This window comes from Salmo salar, chromosome 11 (assembly GCF_965601325.2).
Source record: "Salmo salar chromosome 11, fSalSal1, whole genome shotgun sequence".
NCBI classification, from domain to species: domain Eukaryota; kingdom Metazoa; phylum Chordata; class Actinopteri; order Salmoniformes; family Salmonidae; genus Salmo; species Salmo salar.
In genome coordinates, this window is record NC_138301.1 from 84,185,636 (window position 1) to 84,206,691 (window position 21,056).

Consider the following 21,056-nt stretch of genomic DNA (forward strand, 5'->3'; position numbering starts at 1 on the left):
ATTTGCGCATGGAGCAGAACAGGTGGCAAACCCTGGCTCAAAAGAAATACCTCAATTAACCATGGATTTAGATTGTGTTGCTGTACCACCCCACATGAGTGCATGTGGGGAGGTACAGAATATTAATGTGTTTGTGGATGTCTGTGGGTTTGTATGTATGTATGTATGTATGTATGTATGTATGTATGTATGTATGTATGTATGTATGTATGTATGTACAGTGAGGGAAAAAAGTATTTGATCCCCTGCTGATTTTGAACGTTTGCCCACTGACAAAGAAATGATCAGTCTATAATTTTAATGGTAGGTTTATTTGAACAGTGAGAGACAGAATAACAACAAAAAAATGTTATAAATGTATTTGCATTTTAATGAGGGAAATAAGTATTTCACCCCCTCTCAATCAGAAAGATTTCTGGCTCCCAGGTGTCTTTTATTCAGGTAACGCGCTGAGATTAGGAGCACACTCTTAAAGGGAGTGCTCCTAATATCAGCTTGTTACCTGTATAAAAGACACCTGTCCACAGAAGCAATCAATTAATCAGATTCCAAACTCTCCACCATGGCCAAGACCAAAGAGCTCTCCAAGGATGTCAGGGACAAGATTGTAGACCTACACAAGGCTGGAATGGGCTACAAGACCATCGCTAAGCAGCTTGGTGAGAAGATGACAACAGTTGGTGCGATTATTCGCAGATGGAAGAAACACAAAAGAACTGTCAATCTCCCTCGGCCTGGGGCTCCATGCAAGATCTCACCTCGTGGAGTTGCAATGATCATGAGAACAGTGAGGAATCAGCCCAGAACTACACGGGAGGATCTTGTCAATGATCTCAAGGCAGCTGAGACCATAGTCACCAAAAAAACAATTGGTAACACACTATGCTGTGAAGGACTGAAATCCTAAAGCTCCCGCAAGGTCCCCCTGTTCAAGAAAGCACATATACATGCCCTGCTGAAGTTTGCCAATGAACATCTGAATGATTCAGAGGACAACTGGGTGAAAGTGTTGTCGTCAGATGAGTCCAAAATGGAGCTCTTTGGCCACTCAACTCACCGTGTTTGGAGGAGGAGTAATGCTGCCTATGACCCCAAGAACACCATCCCCACCGTCAAACATGGAGGTGAAAACATTACGCTTTGGGGGCTTTTTTCTGCTAAGGGGACAGGACAACTTCACCGCATCAAAGGGACGATGGACGGGGCCATGTACCGTCAAATCTTGGGTGAGAACCTCCTTCCCTCAGCCAGGGCATTGAAAATGGGTCGTGGATGGGTATTCCAGCATGACAATGACCCAAAACACACGGCCAAGGCAACAAAGGAGTGGCTCAAGAAGAAGCACATTAATTAAGGTCCTGGAGTGGCCTAGCCAGTCTCCAGACATTAATCCCATAGAAAATCTGTGGAGGGAGCTGAAGGTTCGAGTTGCCAAACGTCAGCCTCGAAACCTTAATGACTTGGAGAAGATCTGCAAAGAGGAGCGGGACAAAATCCCTTCTGAGATGTGTGCAAACCTGGTGGCCAACTACAAGAAACGTCTGACCTCTATGATTGCCAACAAGGGTTTTGCCACCAAGTACTAAGTCATGTTTTGCAGAGGGGTCAAATACTTATTTCCCTCATTAAAATGCAAATCAATTTCTAACATTTTTGACATGCGTTTTTCTGGATTTTTTTGTTGTTATTCTGTCTCTCACTGTTCAGATAAACCTACCATTGAAATTATAGACTGATCATTTCTTTGTCAGTGGGCAAACGTACAAAATCAGCAGGGGATCAAATACTTTTTTCCCTCACTGTGTGTGTGTGTGTGTGTGTGTGTGTGTGTCTGTGTGTGTGTGTGTGTGTGTGTGTGAGAGAGAGAGATATCTCTGCTGTATCTCCTGCGGATGGAGCCCGTCATCTAGCCACCAGCCTATGACCCAGTCAACGCCATCCAGATGATAAACGCGTTGTACGCTAAGATGTTGAAGAATATCACAAGTGGCCAGCATAGGGTTTTTCTTTTGCAGCTGTAGCCAGTCACCAGCTTGTCTAAACTGTCCTCCCCTCCTTTTGTGGCATTGTAATCCATTATGATTTCAGTTTTTTGATGATCATGGCCACAGATTCTCCCATCCCTCTTGACGAGCTCCTGTCCCAGCTTGTGCAAAGTAAAAAAGTTACCACGTGATATTGTGGCCACGGAGTCCCGGTGTCACATCTAGGACAACCCGCATCCCTTGGTTCTTCTCAGGGGCTCTTCCATCTGGTTTCCTCGTATACACTTACAAGTTCCACACAAATGATGAAGCAGTATCACAGGGATCCCAGATCTTGATTCCATATTTAAGACGGTGTGTACTGCCTGAAGGGGCAGCGGTCCCTTAAATGGCATAAGCTGCTCATCAACAGTAACGTTTGGCCCAGGATTGTAAAACAACTGAAGGCGGTGCACCCACTTGTCCCACACTGACCTGATTGCAGTTAGCTTGTCTCTCTGCTGCCTAGCTGGTCTGGTGTCTCGGTTATCGAAGCGGATAATCCTGGAAATAATGTGGAAGTTTTCCAGAGACATTGTTGCACAGACAAGTTATCTTCCAGTTTCTGTCTCCCAAAGAGATTCGGTGGATTCCCCATTGGATCTGAAAACACTAATCAAGGATAAGAACCCCAAAATTTGCATGTAAATGACTTTGGTCCATCTCCTTCCATCCCTCTCCAAAAACATGCCTTCCCTCCAAATTAGTGCAGTCCAGAATGATTTTCTGGATGGTGTCTGGGATGATCAGTTCAAAAGAAGGCTTTATGTCCTGCACATGAGTAACCGCCATCCGAACTGACAGAGACATGATCCTCATATTCTGAAAATTCTTCATCTTGCAAAATGGAAGACGCTCCTTCCACACTAACTTCTCTCTCTGCAAACAAAATGTCTAAGGCCCTCTAAGCAGAAAATATTTTATCGATACTGATTGATTGTGGGAAGGAGACACACATGCAAAGCTATTTATTTGTTGTGTCCCTCCACAAATTTGCACCTGGCTGGGGTAGAGTGCTGGAAAACACTAGAGTTTTTACAATGTATCGAAATAATGTTTCCTAATAATGTATTGTAATAACATTGTGAAAGGTCCCCGCAAGACATTGTGTAGTTTCACACACTACAAAGGGTAAAGAGTGCGATAAAAGCGGGAGACAGGCAGACAGGCAGGGAGACAGACAGGTTCTTAGTGCTATGTTGAAACATCAGACCCAGGGAGGAGGAAGACAAAGTTTTAATTTATACTTGTTTTCACCTTCACACACGCTTTTCCACACTTTTGTTACCCTTGGGTCCAGTGAACCCGAACACCACATATGTAATATAAATGTGTAGGGGGGTGCACAGTGTTCACTCAATGAAAAATTGTTATTTTACATGTTCTTTTCAGAAAATGAGCAAAGGCCAATTGGTCTCAGGTTGGAAAAATAATTCATTGTATCATTTTTCTTTTAGTAAACATTGAAAATGGGTCCCACAGACCCAAACACCACACAAACACCAAATCTTCCTCTACAGTAACTAAACACAACAACCTCTGAATTCCCCATATCCTCATAAACAGCCCTATGTTATTAACCAGTTTGTAATAGGCAAACTCATCCCTCAGTATCGCTGCCAACATCCCCTCCAGCATGCCCACCACGTCCACAGATCCCTGTCCCTGAATACTACTCTTTCGTGTCTTCCACATTGCTAATTTAGCTGCCCCTGACACAAAGTTAAGTAAGAGAACTACACCTCTTTAACTAAACCTGTACTTTGGTCCATATTTAAACAGTTGGGAAGAGAAAAGCTCTCCCAGAGCTGAGAACAAACTAGTGATAAGGTCAAACATCCTGACCAACCTGGGACACTGTAAAAAAATATGCGCCAGAGTTTCAGACTCAAAACAGAATGGACACCCCTCCCCAACAGTAGGATCCAGGTGTACCAGATGCACATTGGTGGCTATAGCTCCATGTATTATCCTCCATTGGAGGTCAGCTATACTCTTATCAATAGGCGGTTTATATAAAGACCACTAACAGCCTTTCGGGGAGGCGCCTGGACCACAGCCGCACACACCCGCCCACCTCGTCGATTTTACCCCTTCCAGGGAAGAAGCATGGGACACTTTTACACATAGTGTGTACATTGCCTTCTTTCCCACCGGCTTTAACTCCCCCAGCTCCGGAGTATTGAAGGAAAGCAGCATCCCCATGTTCTCCTCTAATGCCCCCGCCACAGCACTAACATTCAGCGCAGGGAACACATAATCCAGACCCTCTGTCCACCAATCAGAGATGTAAGTATCAGTCGCATACTGCCGATTAAGTACTGGCAAGGAATTGCAGACCTCAGCTATGGCCTTCCTCAGTAGGAGAGATCCCCGCTCTTTCTCCCAGCTCCTCCAACAAAAATCTGCTCCTGCTCCGCATCAGATGACCCAGCTTGGTTCACCCCACACCTAACAGGCATGAACGTAGGCTGGCTGAACCCATAGCACGGGACTGGATGATAGTGTTATAAAACAGAGGCTCTTCAAAAAGCCACATCCCGGTGGCGTGCCGGCCTTATGGGACATGTCGAAAACTCTCTAAGCCTACATAACAGACTCTATGAATGTAGTCAGGCCAGACAAATCCCCCCTCTAGCTTTAAGAGGAAAATGTGCTTGTCTAAGCCCAAACAGCCCGCTCTCCTCATCAATTTGTAGGCTGTATCAATCCAACTGGAACCGTCATAGTACAATGGTCTCTGGGCTGCTTGAAGCCAGAAAGCCATGATCCTAGAAGAAATGTCCACCAGGCCTTACCCACCCTTGTTCAGTGGCAGGTATAGGGCTGCAGTTTAATCCAATGTTGTCCAGAACAGAAGAAATTGACAAGGGTCCTCTGAAGCTCTTGTATCAGGCCCCCTGGTGTCTGTAAAGTCTGTGCCACAGGATAGAGGTGGCTAGGTTATTGGCTACCAGCACCCTTCCCCTATAAGACAGATGGGGTAGCACCCATTTTCACCTAGACAATCTAGTACACACCTTCTGCACTACACCCTCACAGTTATTTTCTTGAAAGACATCTGAGCCTAGAAAACCTCCCAAAGTCTTCATCCCATCTCTGCCCCGCTGAAGCCCCCCTGGTAACCGTGGAGCGGACCTTATCTGAAGCTGACCTGTCCACAGCGAATCATTCTTTTCCCAATTGACACTATCTGAGGAGGCCCCCTCATACATCTTTAGAGCATTTCAGAGAACCTTAACATCCTCACCCCCTGTAATAAAAACTGTCACGTCATCTGCATAAGCAGACAGTGCTATCGTGGAACCCTTCATAAACCCATCGCACAGAGAAACCAGTAAGCCTTGCTCTTAAAAAAAACATTGGTTCAATTGCCAGACAATATAACTGTCCTGAAACTGGGCATCCCTGCCTAATACCGCTATGGACAGGGATGGGGTAGCTCAAACCACCCCCCCACCCCCCCACCTTCACAATACATAAGGCCCCAGCATACAGTAAGCTCATCCAAGACAAAAAAAAACATCCCCAAACCCAAAGGCTTTCATTATTTTTGAACAAGTACTGGTGGTCCACACAGTCAAAAGCCTTCTGATTCAAAGAAAGCAAACCCACATTCACATCAGACAGTTTACAAGTATCTAAAACCTCTCTTATTTGAAACAAGTTATCAAAAATAGAGCAGTCGGGTACATAATAAGACCTGTTTGAGAGACACTTAGATATAATTTTATATTCTGCACACAGCAATGCAACATGTAAAAACAAATATCGCCAAATCGTCCTTTTTTTGCCAAATCGCCCTTTTTTGGCAATAATGAAAGCACAGCACGTTGACAGAATACAGGAAGGGAACCCTCATGAAAAGATTCACACACCACTTCATAAAGATCCCACCGAATCGACCGCCAAAAGTGCTTATAGAAGTCAGATTGTAAACCATCAATGCCAGAAGCTTGGCCTGATGAGAGCTGCATAACTGCAGTGGACAGCTCCTGCAGAGTAATTTCAGAGTCCAAAGCAGCTCTCTGTTCAGGGCCCAATTGAGGATGTCCATGTAACAACTGTTCAGCACACAGAGGATCACAATCCTTTGCCTTGTAGAGGACAGTGTAGAAATCCACGGCATGTTGGCGCATCTCACCGTCATCAGTGGTCACTTTCCCATCAGGGAGACGAAGGCAGACCATCTGTTTGCATTGCGATGTTGACTGCCCTAGGTTTAAAAAGAAGCGCTAGGTGCATCCATGTCCTTGAAGGTAGCAAAACAATACCTAATCAAGGCAACCTTCACTCTTTCATGTAAAAAAAGACCTCAGTTCATGTCTCTTATCCTGTAAGTTCATGACTAGTCCAGGCTCATTCTAAGTGAGCAACTTCAATTTAATAGATTTGATGTCCTGTTCAAGGGCCCTGATAGTCTCTTTAACTTCAGTACTAGACAGGGCAGTATACTGTTGACAAAACACACATATTTTGGCCTTCCCAACCTCCCACCATTGTCTCAAGGACTCAAAATTCCATTTAATAGCCCTCTATTTTTCCCAAAACAACAAAAAAGTTCACAAAACATGGCATCAAGTAACAACTTAAAATTAAAATACCAATAAGGTGATGACCTTCGTGGACAGGACAAGTGAATATCAACATTAACAAAATGGTGATCAGAGAAACCCACAGGAGTAATGCCACACCTTCCAACCTTACTACAGTAGTGCTCAGATACAGACAACCTGTTAACCTTGCTGCACTGACACGACCTTCATTAACTTTTAGCCATGTGCACTGCCTAACTTTTGCATTTCTTACTCTCCACACATCAGAAAGCTCAAACTTAGTTAATAAACCAGACAGACAAGTAGCTGACCGCAGGTGAGATTCTTATGCAGTGCAATCAAACTGTAAAATCGACTGTACAGTTCCAGTCCCCCCCTAAAACCATACAACCCTCTTGGTCACACAGTCTTAAGGTTTCCTTTATTTGATAAAATACAGCAATATGCTCTGTACCCTCAGTAGGTTTTGTTATTTTTATGTTTATGCTCCTAACATCTGCCTTGACCAATAAAATCTGACCCTTGACAAACTCTGTTGTGGATACCACAGTCACCCCTAAACCTGAGGATAAAATTGCCACCCCAGCACTGAAATTAGTACCATGACTCAGTATATGTTGCCCCTCCCACCACATAACTCAGTCAACCTCATTAGTCTCATCACTCTCTATCTCCTGTAGAAAAACTGTTAAGCCTTTTCTATTTTATTACTTCTTATACCTAAGTCCTATAATTCCTGTCCCTTCCCCCATTAATATTGAAAGAACCTACCCTTAGTACCTCCATATATAAAAGAGGAAGGAAAAACAGAAGAAACTACAGAGAAAACAGACAAAATGGAAAAAAACACTCTATGAGGCATGGTAAACATCATTGATTTGATTTTCTCTTAACCTTACCACGTTTACCACTACCGGAAACGCTTCTTCACACTCAACTAGTCTAACCACACCGTCTTCTGTAACACCCCAGCTGACCTCACAAACTTATCAACATCAAAAATATCTGCCAATTTAACAGATTTCCCAAAAGTCTGGTCCAGGAACCCATTTAACTCATCTAGATTGTAAATGGAGACATTGCCAGCTGCTATCATGCCAACAGAGATATCAGAAATGTCCATATCCTTCTTCTGACCCTCCTCAACTGAGGCCACAGACCCCTGACTTTCCTCTGTCACATCCCTCTCAACACTCTCCACTTGCACCCCATCACTCGTACCGGGCATCTCCTCCACTGCCTGGGAGACTAGCCCCACCTGAACCCCCTCCTGTACCCCATCACTCGTAATGGACATCTCCTCCACTACCTGGGAGACTAGCTCCACCTGAACCCCCTCCTGTACCCCATCACTTGTACTGGGCTGCTCTACCACTGTCGGCCCACCTCTCTCTACATCGTTACGAGGACCACCTGCGTCCCGCCCTCCGCTTTGCCTTTTTTGGGCAAGCATGCCGCCTATGGCCAACATCCCCACACTCAAAACACTGTTGACTACCCGTACTAGCATAAGCCATATACAGTCTGTTGTCATACTTTAAACGATAACTGTCGAAATTACATAACCTGTTTCAGAGCCAGGTGTTTGCAATCCAGCAGGACAATTTTAATTGAACTTGCAAACTTCCCAAACCGCAATATCTCGCGGTCCAATAGCTTATTGGGAATAAAAGTCAGTACCTTCAAAATCGTAACCCTTGTTGACGGAGAAAAAAGCGGGGTAACTTGAATAAACATACCTTTAAGAAGAACGCCATGCTCAACCATCCAAACGACAAAACACTACCGCTTTATTCATCCGCAACACATAAGAAACATTTTCATAGCCTACCTTCTCTCCTGACGCAACCAGAAACTCCTCCACAGTTACAGTAGCTTCAGTAACACACCTGAAGCCCTCCCAAAGTCACAGGAATGGTGTCCCCATGTGGGTCACCATCCCTAACAAAACCAGGGCAATATAAGCACACACACAAACACACACAAATGCACAGACAAACACGCATAAGGTACAGGACTGTTTCTCTAGCACACACTGGAATATGTTCCGGGATTCATCCGATGGTATTGAGGAGTTTACCACATCAGTCACCGGCTTTATTAATAAGTGTGTCGACGATGTTGTCTTCACAGTGACCTTACGCATATACCCCAACCAGAAGCCATGGATTACAGGCAACATCCGCACTGAGCTAAAGGCTAGAGCTGCCACCTTCAATGAGCGGGACACTTAAAATAATCCTACTGGGGTCTCCCGAGTGGTGCAGCAGTCTAAGGCCCATCACTACAGGGTCGGGTTCGATCCTAGGCTGTGTCACAAGTGGCTGTGACCGGGAGAGTCATGGGGTGGCGCACAATTGGCCCAGCGTCGTCTGGATTAGGGGAGGGTTTGATTAGGGGGGGCTTTACTTGGCTCGGCGCACTCTAGCGACTCCTTGTGGCGGCTGGGTGCCTGCAGGTTGACTTCAATTGTCAGTTGAACAGCGTATCCTTCGACACATTGGTGCAGCTGGCTTCCGGGTTAAGCGGGCAGGTGTTAAGGAGCGCGCTTTGGCGGTTCATGTTTTGGAGGATGCATGACTCGACCTTTGCCTCTCCCGAGGTAGTTGGGGAATTGCAGCGATGAGACAAGATCATAATTGAAATTGGGAGAAACATAGGGGGTAAAATAAAAAAATGTAAAGTACTACTACACGGTGGATGTGGCAGGGCTTGCAAACTATCATGGATTACAAAGGGAAACCAGCCACAAGCGTTCCAGTGAAGAGGCAAGCAACACTGAACTATACATGAGGGCACCAGCTGTTCTGGATGACTGTGTTATCACACTTTCCGTAGCCAATGTAAGTAAGGCCTTTAAACAGGTTAACATTCACAAGGCCACAGGGTCAGATGGATTTCCAGGACGCAGACCAGCTGGAAAGTTTCTTCACTGACATTTTCAGCCTCTCCATTCTGTAATACATACATGTTTCAAGCAGACCACCGTAGTCCCTGTGCCCAAGAATGCCAAGATAACCTATCTAAATGACTATTGCCCCATAGCACTCACATCTGTAGCAATGAAATGCTTTGAAAGGCTGGTCAAGGCTCACATCAACACCATAATCCCAGACACCCTGGACCCACTCCAATTGGCAAACCGACCAAACAGATCCACAGATGATGCAATCTCTATTGCACTTGTCATGACTTTCCCTCCTGGGTGAGGACCAGAGGAAGGGGGGAAATTGGGCCGGTTGATGACTTGAACGAGTGGTTGTAAAAAGTCTCTCTCTGGCCCTTTGCAGTATGGAGAATGGAATGTCTGAGGGTTACAACAGAGAGAGATTTTGCAAAACTCCAACATCCAAAACTGGATAATGAAACAATTTGTCTACACAACGAATGTGGGAAATGGTTGGGAGGGACTTAAAGAACAATCATGTCAGATCATTTACTGTTTGGTGATATCATTATAGACGTTATAACGGAAACATTTTAACTTTAAGAGCTTTCAAAATGTATATGTCAGTGTTACATATAAATGTTGTAAAACTTCTTTGATTAAATATGCAACTATTTGTGAGAAGATGACATGTGATTTTAGCCCTCTAAATACTGAGATAATTGTTTTTCATGTAAAGTTTTACCCAGTCAGTAACCACGCCCACGTGAGCACAGACATTATGCCGAAAGGATGGAATGCCCCTTTTTCCAGAGTGCTTATAAAAGGTATACTTATGAAATGTACATTATACCAGTATACGGACGGTAAGCCAGATGTCACAAATGGTTTAACCTCTATGGGCTAGGTGGGACGCGTGCAAAATCGTCCCACCTACGTAACAGCCACTGCCAGCCTGTGGCGCGATTTTCAAAACCTTAAAAATCCTATTACTTCAATTTCTCAAACATATGACTATTTTACAGCCATTTAAAGACAAGACTCTCGTTAATCTAACCACACTGTCCGATTTCAAAAAGGCTTTACAACGAAAGCAAAACTTTAGATTATGTCAGCAGAGTACCAAGCCAGAAATAATCAGACACCCATTTTTCAAGCCAGCATATAATGTCACCAAAACCCAGAAGACAGCTAAATGCAGCACTCACCTTTGATGATCTTCATCAGATGACAACCCTAGGACATTATGTTATACAATACATGCATGTTTTGTTCAATCAAGTTCATATTTATATAAAAAAACAGCTTTTTACATTAGCATGTGACGTTCAGAACTAGCATACCCCCCGCAAACTTCCGGGGAATTCGCTAACATTTTACTAAATTACTCACGATAAACGTTCACAAAAAGCATAACAATTATTTTAAGAATTATAGATACAGACCTCCTTTATGCACTCGATATGTCCGATTTTAAAATAGCTTTTTGGTGAAAGCACATTTTGCAATATTCTAAGTACATAGCCCAGGCATCACGGGCTCGCTATTTAGACACCCGGCAAGTTTAGCACTCACCATAATCATATTTACTATTATAAAAGTTTGATTACCTTTTGTTGTCTTCGTCAGAATGCACACCCAGGACTGCTACTTCAATAACAAATGTTGGTTTGGTCCAAAATAATCCATCGTTATATCCGAATAGCGGCGTTTTGTTCGTGCGTTCCAGACACTATCCGAAATAATTGCATGGCGCAATTCGTGACAATAACATTCTAAATATTCCATTACCGTACTTCGAAGCATGTCAACCGCTGTTTAAAATCAATTTTTACGACATTTTTCTCGTAGAAAAGCGATAATATTCCGACAGGGAATCTCCTTTTCGGCAAACAGAGGAAAAAATCCCAAAGGCGGGGGCGGTCGGGGTCACGCGCATAAGCCCAGTGTCCCTTGATCGGCCACTTGAGAAAGGCGATAATGTGTTTCAGCCTGGGGCTGGAATGACGACATTCTGTTTTTTCCCGGGCTCTGAGCGCCTATGGACGACGTGGGAAGTGTCACGTTAGAGCAGAGATCCTTAGTAAATGATAGAGATGGAAAAGAAGTTCAAGAAATGGTCAGACAGGCCACTTCCTGTAAAGGAATCTCTCAGGTTTTGACCTGCCATTTGAGTTCTGTTATACTCACAGACACCATTCAAACAGTTTTAGAAAATGTAGGGTGTTTTCTATCCATATGTAATAAGTATATGCATATTCTAGTTACTGGGTAGGAGTGGTAACCAGATTAAATCGGGTATGTTTTTTATCCAGCCGTGTCAATACTGCCCCCTAGCCCTAACAGGTTAAAACTGCAAGACCAGAAAACGTGGAGCGTTGGCTATTCGTGAAATGGTTGCATTTTAAATAGAGACCAAAACATGCCGAGTTGCTACCGGTGTGGAAAGTGGTCTTAGCTGTACCCTGAATAATCAACCACTAGACCAGAAGGCATGAAGCAATGGCTACACGTGGAAATGGTTAGACTCTACCAGACCAGAGAACGTGAAGACCAGCGTGACCAACAGCGTGAAGGTGAAGACTAGACATTCACAGTCTGCAGCTGTAATTTAAAGTAGTCTAGATCTTTGGCCAAAGACACGAGGGAGATCTCATCAAACGACCATTGGAACATCTGAAGGATCCAGTCTAATGGACAACCAGAGACTTTCTGTCGAATTACTCCCCGTAGACGGACCAGGCAATTTCAACAGAGACGGCAAAGACATACAAGCGTAAATATGTGTTGCATTTCTAAATCCGAAACAGCGGTTGTTAGGGTGCGAAATATCCACATTTGCAATGAGCGTATTATTCAACTGTATGTACAACAGTTGAATTCCTTTGTCTCTCCTTCTCCCGCTCTTTCTTTACCCCCCCCTTTCATTGTGTAACAAGCTGTCATATCGGGTTAGTCCACTAGGGGCTTTTCATTGCATTATGTTAATAATCAATGTGTAATCTAACCTGTGTGTGTGTTTATGTAATTCTTTGTGATTATTTAGTTAGTTAGTAAATAAATAATTAAGCCAATTTGTGTATCGCTGAATCATTATGCAGACTAGGGTTCATGCAGATTTGAAGTCAACGATGTTCAGAATGAGACTGATATGAGGTAATAATAATTTGTGGATGACTAATATGATAACGGTATATTCTGATATTCTTGAGTTAATTCGGGAAACGGTAACTCATCAAACAAACTTTTTCCGTGGTGGTTTAGTTAATTGATTTGATAAAATTATCGTCATCGCATTAAAATGGTACTCATGTCACGACACACTCCACACTGACCTTTCCCACCTGGACAAAAGGAACACCTACGTGAGAATGATGTTTATTCAGGTGGCTGGAAGTCTGTGGGTATCTGCTAGCATGCAGCCATTGTGCTCTCCCAGTAGCATTACTATTCTCACTGAATTTGTACAAAGTCAAGGATTTTCTTAATTTTCGGTCTATCACAGTGGTCAGGTATTCTTCTGCTGTGTATTCTCTGCTCTGGGCCAGATAGCATTCCAGTTTGCTCAGTTATTTGTCTGATTCTTTCAAGTGTGTCAGATATTTTTTTAATTATTTGGTTGGGTCTAATTGTGTTGCTGTCCTGGGGCTCAGTGAGGTCTGTTTGTGTTTGTGTTTGTTAATATCGCTCTCTCTCTCTCTCTCTCTCTCTCTCTGTCCCCACCTCCTTTCCTTCCTCACCCAGCAGCATCCTCTACTCCTGGACTCTGTAATTGTCAGGAATCAAACTATTGTTTGTGTTATGCACCTCTTGACTTTGTTCCTCTCCAATGAGTTTGGATGCAAATGCTTTCTCTGTGTACTTTGTGTGAATGTGTATGTGCAGATGAAACACAAGTGAGGATTATTATATAGAAGTTTGCACATCCCTAAATCCAACACAGAATAAAGATGTTGAGAGTGAACAAACACACACACATAACCATGACGTCCACATCTGTGCAGAGAGACTATGAATAAACATGGTGATGAAGAAGTGCTTCCTGGAAAACAGGGTGTATTTCCCAGAGAGCCACACAGTAATATAACTCCATAATAAAGTGCAGGTTGGTGTTTATTGGGATGAGTATTGTCCTGGAGGCAGAACTTAGGAATTCCGCTAGATGGGCCAGATGCAAAGTAAAATAGGCTATATGTGACTCACCACCTGGATTAGGTCTTAGGTAGCAAAATTTTAATTTCAGTTTTTTACATTGGATAAAAGTAGAGACTCAGAGCTACAAATGTGTATATAATACACTGCATTTAAAGAAACAATGGGAAAGTAATTCTGCTTTGAAAGTTGATCAACTTGTAAACTCACTTTTGAGAAAACTGTCTTTCAATGTTTTGGTACTACTATTGGAGAGCCCTTCTTTGTCTACACCCGTTCAACATTGTTCACACCCTCTTGGACCTTAGCCCCACCCATCTCTTTAAGGGTTGATCCAAGCATTCTGTACTAACTTGCCAGCTACTTCCAAACATCTAAGAGAGAGAGTACAGCTCACTGAACAATACTCGCCCTAGCAGAGCTGGTTAGGCTGTTATGTTATCCTGAGCGTTGGTGATTGCAACTGTGCTGTCAGATTGTCCATTCTTAAATTCAGAGCGTTTCGCGTTCAGAGCGCACACTGGATGCTCTGGCCAATAAGTAGGGTTGATCCAAAAGTTCTGACCTCACAATGACAGTCAAGCACCCAAGCTAACTGGCTAACATTGGTTAGCTACTTCCAGACACAGAATGAGAGAACACCCCACTCTGACCATTTTATCCATTTAACTCACCGTAGCAGAGCTGGCTAGGCTGTTTTCATGTTATCCATTTGTGGCAGGGCTGAAATGCAGTGGAAATGTTTTTTGGGGATTCAGTTCATTTGCATGGCAAAGAGGGACTTTGCAATGAATTGCAATTCATCTGATCACTCTTCAGAACATTCTTGAGTATATGCAAATTGCCATCATACAAACTGAGGCAGCAGACTTTGTGAAAATTAATATCTGTGTCATTCTCAAAATTTTGGGCCACGACTCAGTCAATCCTCAAGAGGCAGGTGGACAAACAAAAACTCACAAATTCTGACAAACTCCAAGCATTGATTATGCAAGAATGGGTTGCCATCAGTCAGGATGTGGCCCAGAAGTTAATTGACTGCATGCCAGGGTGGATTGCAGAGCTCTTGAAAAAGAAGGTTCAACACTGCAAATATTGACTCTTTGCATCAACTTCATGTAATTGTCAATAAAAGCCTTTGACACTTATGAAATGCTTGTAATTATACTTCAGTATTCCATAGTAACATCTGACAAAAATATCTAAAGACACTGAAGCAGCAAACTTTGCGAAAATTAATATTTGTGTAATTCTCAAAACTTTTGGCCATGACTACAAGTCAATGTGTCTTACACCGTTGTAGTGGTGATAGGTATGAAGGAGTCTATTTCAAAGCTATATCCGTGGAAGAGCTAACCTCATTTCAAAGTAGTATATAAGCATTGAACCAGTTGTACGCGGTGTGATCATGGTTCAGGACTTCTAAAAACTTTCCTCCTGAATGGAGGGTTCTGTTTATTAGTGTTTATTAGATTCCCTGCCATGTGTTGCAATCTGAGTGGCTATTACCTCCTCTGTCGCTGTTATCAAGGGTATTTCTGTAACGCCCTGGCCATAGAGAGGTTTTTTTTGTTCTCTATTTTTGATTAGGCCAGGGTGTGACATGGGTGGGCGTGCTATGTTCCGTTTTCTATGTTGGTGTATTTCTTTGTTTCGGCCGTGTATGGCTCTCAATCAGGAACAGCTGTAGATCGTTGTTGCTGATTGAGAGTCATACATAGGCAGCTTGTTTTTCCTTTGGGGTTGGTGGGTGAATATTTTTCCTGTTTAGTTTTGTTAAACCTGACAGAACTGTTGCTGGTCGTTTTTGGTTTATTTTTGTAGTGTTCATTTGGTCCATTAAAATTATTATGATGAACACATCCTCCGCTGCACCTTGGTCTCATTTTGACGACGGCCGTTACAGATTCACCCACCATAAATGGACCAAGCAGCGTGAGAGGAAGGAGCAGAGGGTTCAGGATTCCTGGACGTGGGAGGAATTACTGGACGGAAAGGGACCATGGAGTCAAGCTGGGGAATATCGCCGCCCGAAAGAGGAGCTGGAGGCAGCGAAAGCTGAGAGGCGTTGGTATGAGGCAAGGGAGCGCAACAGGCACGAGAGGCAGCCCCAAAACAATTTTTTGGGGGGGCACACGGGAAGTGTGGCAGAGCCACGATGGAATTCTGGGCCAACTTCCCGTGCTTACAGGAGGCAGCGTAGTACTGGTCAGGCACCGTGTTATGCGGTAAAGCGCACGGTGTCCCCAGTACGCGTTGATAGCCCGGAGCGCTACATGCCAGCCCCCCGCAAGTGCCATGCGAGAGTGGGCATCGAGCCAGGAGGGATTGTGCCAGCTCAGCGCGTCTGGTCTCCAGTGTGCCGTTTCGGGCCAGGCTATCCTGCGACGGCTCTGCGCACTGTGTCTCCAGGGCGCTGGGAGGGTTCAGTTCGTCTTATGCCTGCGCTCCGCCCGTGCCGGGCTAGAGTGGCCATTCAGCCTGGAAATGGGGTTTTGTGTTGTTGGAAGCTGCAAAAACTATTTCAATCTATTTATAGACGTTAATGAATCATCAATACTGGATCCGTAATGTGGGAGTTGGACATCAATGAATTTGCAAAAGCAAATGTAATTGATTAAGCAATGTAAATGATTAATCATACCTGTATAGGCTATATGGGAATTCAACTTTAATTAACCTGAAGTTGTCGCTGTATCTAGATTCAGATTGACAAGATTAAAATGTCTCATTGGTTGGAATAAATTCATTTGGTCCTAATCTGAGTGATCAATCTGTTTAAAAAGTTTGCTTGGCAATTTAATTTCCTTGTTAAATCAAATAAGACAATGATATCCAATCAGTTGAGGTTGGTTGAATATTATTAAAGTGTAACCAGTTGTTACAAATGTGAGAAGACGTTGGCCCTCACAAGGGATTCCAGCAAAGGTGGGACGTCCGTCACCCACGGCGTGGGAATTCGCTGTAAACAAAGAAAAATGGCTGCACTCTCTTTGTTAGCTTAGCATCTAATGCAAAGCTAGCCCTTCTTGTACAAGAATGTTATTTAAGCACAAAACGGTCATTGGCGATTCTTCACCACAAAGGGTCATTTACCCCTGAAAGCTGAACTCACAAAGGGTTCCAGTAAAGGCGGGACTTCCGTCGCCCAAGGCGGGGATTTCCGCTGGAGACAAAGGAACATTCCTGCTTGGATTTGGAGAGGGATGAACTCTCTCCTTGATTTACAAGAGGAAGTGAGGTGTCAACCCCCCACCAGCTCCCCCCTCTGTGGGTGAGAGAGGTCTGGTTACTGTCATCCATTGCCAAGCTGATCTGACCCATTTGGATCCTCACAGGACAGTCATGACATTCTTATTGCTGTCCTTTAGTAGTGGTTTCTTTGCAGCAATTTGACCATGAAGGCCTGATTCACGCAGTCTCCTCTGAACAGTTGATGTTAACATGTGTCTGAAGCATTTACTTGGGCTGCAATCTGAGGTGCAGTTAACTCTAATGAACTTGTCCTCTGCAGCAGAGGTAACTCTGGGTCTTCCTTTCCTGTGGCGGTCCTCATGAGAGCCAGTTTCATCATAGTGCTTGATGGTTTTTGCGACTGCACTTGAAGAAACTTTAACATTTCTCCATATTGACTGACCTTCATGTCATAAAGTAATGATGGGCTGTCATTTCTCTTTGCTTATATGAGCTGTTCTTGCCATAATATGGACTTGGTCTTTTACCAAATAGGGCTATCTTCTGTATACCACCCCTACCTTGTCACAGCACAACTGATTGGCTCAAACGCATTAAGAAGGAAAGAAATTCCACAAATTAACTTTTAACAAGACACACGTGCTAATTGAAATGCATTCCAGGTGATTACCTCATGAAGCTGGTTGAGAGAATGCCAAGAGTGTGCAAAGCTGTCACCAAGGCAAAGGGTGGCTACTTTGAAGAATCTCAAACTGAAAATGTTTGTTGATTTGTTTAACTATCTTGTGGTTACTACATGATTCCATATGTGTTATTTCATAGTTTTGATGTCTTCACTATTATTCTACAATTTCGAAAATAGTAAAAATATAGAAAAAAACATTGAATGAGTAGGTGTTACATTTTTTTGGACCGGTAGTGTATATATAAATAAACTCAGCAAAAAAAGAAATGTCTCTTTTTCAGGACCCTGTCTTTCAAAGATAATTTGTAAAAATCCAAATAACTTCACAGATGTTCATTGTAAAGGGTTTAACCACTGTTTCCCATGCTTGTTCAATGAACCATAAACAATTAATGAACACGTACCTGTGAAACGGTTGTTAAGACACTAACAGCTCACACACAGTAGGCAATTAAGGTCACAGTTATGAAAACTTAGGACACTAAACAGGACTTTCTACTGACTTAAAAACACCAAAAGAAAGATGCCCAGGGTCCCTGCTCATCTGCATGAATGTGCCTTAGGCATGCTGCAAGGAGGCATGAGGACTGCAGATGTGGCCAGGACAATAAATTGCAATGTCCGTACTGTGAGACACCTAAGACTGCGATACAGGGAGACAGGACGGACAGCTGATCATCCTCACAGTGGCAGACCACGTGTAACAACACCTGCACAGGATCGGTACATCCGAACATCACACCTGCGGGACAGGTACAGGATGGCAACAACAACTGCCCAAGTTACACCAGGAATGCACAATTCCTCCATCAGTGCTCAGACTGTCCGCAATAGGCTGAGAGAGGCTGGACTGAGGGCTTGTAGGCCTGTTGTAAGGCAGGTCCTCACCAGACATCACCGGTAACAATGTTGCCTATGGGCACAAACCCACTGTTGCTGGACCAGACAGGACTGGCAAAAAGTGCTCTTCACTGACGAGTCGCGGTTTTGTCTCACCAGGGGTGATGGTCAGATTCGTGTTTATCGTCAAAGGAATGAGCGTTACACCAAGGCCTGTACTCTGGAGCGGGATCGATTTGGAGGTGGAGGGTCTGTCATGGTCTGGGGCGATGTGTAACAGCATCATCGGACTGAGCTTGTTGTCATTGCGGGCAATCTCAACGCTGTGCTTTACAGAGAAGACATCCTCCTCCCTCATGTGGTACCCTTCCTACAGGCTCATCCTGACATGACCCTCCAGCATAACAATGCCACCAGCCATGCTGCTCATTCTGTGCGTGATTTCCTGCAAGACAGGAATGTCAGTGTTCTGCCATGGCCAGCGAAGAGCCAGGATCGCAATCCCATTGAGCACGTCTGGGACCTGTTGGATCGGACATTCCCCCCAGAAATGTCAGGGAACTTGCAGGTGCCTTGGTGGAAGAGTGGGTTAACATCTCATAGCAAGAACTGGTGAATCTGGTGCAGTCCATGAGGAGGAGATGCACTGCAGTACTTAATGCAGCTAGTGGCCACACAAGATATTGACTGTTACTTTTGTCCCTTTGTTCAGGGACACATTATTCCATGTATGTTTGTCTGTGGAACTCCACATGTCTGTGGAACTTTTCCAGTTTATGTCTCAGTTGTTGAATCTTGTTATGTTCATACAAATATTTACATATGTTATGTTTGCTGAAAAAAATGTAGTTGACAGTGAGAGGACTTTTTTTTTCTGAGTTTATAAGTTCAGGTTTTGTTATTTTTTTTAACATATATTTTACCCCTTATTTTTTGGGGCACAAAATGATCTCCATACTTGTATTTGTTTGTATGGATTACATTCAGACGAATCGCGTGACACTTGTGGGGGTTGTAGAGCAAAACAGAGAACACCATCATGCTCTCTAGAGTATCCCCATTACAGAGTGGTCATATAATAATATAATTATGATAATAATTTGTAAGCCAAACCGTTTGGACGCTACAGACGTTTTCGTGAGTAGACCTAAAAAGGCCACCATAGTCGGAAGCTGTGGATTGAAACAGCCCATGCAAAACATCTGATATCGCTATCTTAAATTGCTGGATTATTATGGGGATGTATTTATTATGTTACTTAGTGTCACGTCCTGACCAGCAGAGGGAGTAATTGTATTAGTTTTGGTCAGGATGTGTCAGAGGGTTTGTGTTTTTGTATGTATTTCTACGTTCTGTCTAGTTTAGTTTTCTATGTTTAGGTTTGGGTGTTGGACTCTCAATTGGAGGCAGGTGTTTCTAGTTGCCTCTGATTGAGAGTCCTATAATTAGGTGTGTGTTTGGTTTGGGTTTTGTGGGTAGTTGTTTTTGCATTGCTTTTAGTATAGCCTGCAAGACTGTTGTACTGTCGTGGTTTTTTCTGTGTTCACTAATAAATAACGATGATGAGCACGCTGCGCCTTGGTCCATTCCTGACGACAGATGTGACACTTAGATTGACACACCAGTGCGTCAATGGACAATTGAGGAATAAAACATGCCAGATAACAATACTATATGCTTTTAAACAATTTAATTCTTAAATGTATTTCAAAATACATATTATAAAGTCATTTTAATATTTTTTTCAATTTTTCTGAAAATCTCCATTTTGATTTACACTGGAAGTATGATAGATAATGACAATGACAATCTTAAATCTTCAATGTGGCTGTTGTAGAGAATTGTACTAACTATACTGAACAAAAATATAAACGAAACATGCAACAATTTCAAGGATGTTACTGAGTTACAGTTCATATAAGGAAATCAGTCAATTGAAATAAATTCATTAGGCCCTAATCTATGGATTTCACATGACTGGGCAGGGGCACAGCCATGGGTGGGCCTGGGCGTGCATAGGCACACCCACTGGGGAGCCAGACCCAGCCAATAAAAATGAGATTTCAGGTGAAGAAGCTGGATGTGGAGGTCCTGGGTTGGCGTGCTTACACGTAGTCTGCGGTTGTGAGGTTGGTTGGACGTACTGCCAAATTCTCTAAAATGATATTGGAGGGGGCTTACTGTAGAGCATTTTACATTGAATTATCTAATCTCAATTGACAACAGCTCTGGTGGACATTCCTGCAGTCAGCATGCCAATTGCACAATCCATCGAAACTTGAGACATCCATGCCATTGTGTGTGACAAAACTGCATATTTTAGAGTTGCCTTTTATTGTCCCCAGCACAAGGTGCACCTGTGTAATGATCATGCTGTTTAATCAGCTTCTTGATATGCCACACCTGTCAGGTGGATAGATTATCTTGGCAAAGGAGAAATTCTCACTAACAGGGATGTAAACAAATGTGTGCGCACAATTTGAGAGAAATAAGCTTTTTATGCATATGTAACATTTCTGGGATCTTTTATTTCAGCTCATAAAACATGGGACCAACACTTTACATGTTGCAGTTACATTTTTGTTCAGTATATGTTTACACCAAATGTCATGCATTTTCACCAAACAGAAATATATGAATATATTACAAGGACGTGAATGGGTTAAGGGAATGTTCTCCAAACTCTAAACCAAAACATGCTTAAAAGTTTCTCAGAA

The 21,056-nt window shown here is 43.3% G+C and overlaps 1 protein-coding gene across 2 annotated transcripts in view; it reads left to right on the forward strand.

Moving 5' to 3' along the window:
• LOC106562973 (fibrinogen C domain-containing protein 1) overlaps window positions 1-21,056 on the forward strand; it is a 254,379-nt gene that overhangs the window by 74,008 nt on the left and 159,315 nt on the right. The gene's annotated exons all lie outside the window — the stretch shown is intronic.